Source organism: Nuphar pumila, chromosome 10 (assembly GCF_984573655.1).
Source record: "Nuphar pumila chromosome 10, dmNupPumi1.hap1.1, whole genome shotgun sequence".
NCBI classification, from domain to species: domain Eukaryota; kingdom Viridiplantae; phylum Streptophyta; class Magnoliopsida; order Nymphaeales; family Nymphaeaceae; genus Nuphar; species Nuphar pumila.
The window spans coordinates 12051442-12053419 of NC_143258.1; the positions used below are offsets into that span (position 1 = coordinate 12051442).

General features: G+C 37.0%; 1 long non-coding RNA gene across 1 annotated transcript; it reads right to left on the reverse strand.

The window, feature by feature from the left end:
• Window positions 1-445: 445 nt before the first annotated feature.
• LOC149823491 (uncharacterized) lies at window positions 446-1554 on the reverse strand. Its single transcript, XR_016434769.1, has 2 exons — window positions 1519-1554; window positions 446-773 (listed from the first exon to the last, which is right to left on the reverse strand). It is a non-coding gene; the product is annotated as an uncharacterized LOC149823491 (long non-coding RNA).
• Between the last annotated feature and the right edge of the window lie 424 nt (window positions 1555-1978).

The following is a 1978-nucleotide window of genomic DNA, read 5'->3' on the forward strand; positions in this document are numbered from 1 at the left end:
CCCCCTGGACCCCCGCCCGATGACCGTGCAGCGGGACCCGCGCCGGGGGGAAGCCCCCGGACCCCCCTTCCTGCAAGGGCAAAAACAATGAATCAGGCTCCACAACTCATCACTTTCATCTTTGGGGACAACCATATAAGATAAAAAATGGTAAAAAGTAAGTTGGGTATAAATGTCATGGACCTTAAGAGCTACCATACATTCATACATATACACTATACATGATATATATATATATATATATTACATTTTTGCCCCTGCCGCACCCCCGCACCCGGTTTTTTTGGAAGTGCCGAATCCCCGCACCCGCACCCATGTGACATAGCTCATAAAACGAACAAAAGCTGCAATACCAATGCCAGCAAGGCTTTGATTAGGTCATTTTATGAAACTTATCAGCAACATTAGCACTTTTTTTAGCAAAGGGTTAACAGAGTTGTAAAACTTAACAATTAAAGCCAAGCATCTTATCTAGCTCACAAAAAATATAAGAGAAAGTCCAAAGCACCATTTGCATAAATGAGTCAAACATCTAAATTTTTTTACTCGAAAGTAATAAACACCTTAAAAGATCTACATACCATGAACATGCTTTTCCAGCCTGACTTAACATTGTTGACACGGGCCAGTACCATTTGTGAGACACATCTGATTATCAATTCTCTGATCTCAACTGCATTGCTTTTTCGCATAACAATAACAAAAGGTTTCATGAACTCATTTTGAAAATTGTAATTTGCCAGTTCTTCCCTCTCCAAAAACTTCATTGCCAGCTGCCGCAAGGAATCCATAGCAAAACAACATTTTTGAAAAACAACAAACATCAAATAAAAAACAACATTTTTGAAAAAGGTTAGCTCAAATCAACCTGCATTTCTATGTGCACCGCTTAAATATCCAGTAGGGCATTACTTGTTAGGTGGAAATATAGATCACCACCAAGTGACTGTACGTAGTATTAACATGTGCTTGTGCATGTGTTTTTGTGCAATATACTTGTGCACAACTGGCAGAATACTTGCATCAGACACAATGACCACACCATTGCTTTACTAAGAAACTAGAAATGCTGCTGGTGTGTGTTGCAATAAAAGAAAGTCATCCTTATGCAATATCCTCGTTTGTTTTGCTCAGAAGCAAAAACAATCTCCACAGTTTACTAACTGTAAGAATGGACACTAGTCTCTATTTTGTAGTCAACAGTCAATGCAAAAGTAATTTTGCTCAACTCTTGTCTAAATAAGTAAGCCATCAAAAAACATGTCTGATTAAGTAAGGTGAAATAACAAGAAAAGATCTGCACTTGCTTTGTGGTGTTTCCCATACAAATCCAATAGGAATGTTTAATATGAACTTAAGACAGCTTTGTCGAGTCAAAGCATAAGCTAAGCTTAGAAGGCAAGAATAAAAAAGTGCAGAATTAAAAAAAAATCATTAAAAGCAATAATCTGACATAAATGGTCAAGACAGGTAGAACATAGAATGCTTGACAACAACAACAAAGCTTTAACAACTTACGTTGAGTCAGACCAAGGTAAAGACGATAGACATGTGTGGCACGATCCCTTTTTATGTAACATTGCACATTGTCTCTTGGGCCAGGCTGTGAAGAGAAAAAGCACCAATTCATGAGCAAATACGAAAGTGAGAAGGAATAAAACATGAAGCACCAGCACTTTATCACATTGATGATCATCGAAGTACATCTTGATATTCTAATTATAGCATTACCAAATGCAGACATACATAAAGCAATTCACTTAATGATTACTCTAATACAGCTTACTTTTCAATCAACTTCAATGAAAAATGATTACTGAGGACTGCTCAAAAAAACAAAAATAATATGATCTTCTAAAACAATGTGAAAATCATCTTGCTCTGAATATGACAATCAACAAAGGGAGACTAACAAGATAACAACCTTTACTGATGATGAACTTTAATGGCAGATTATGAGACAGATCTACAGAGCAAT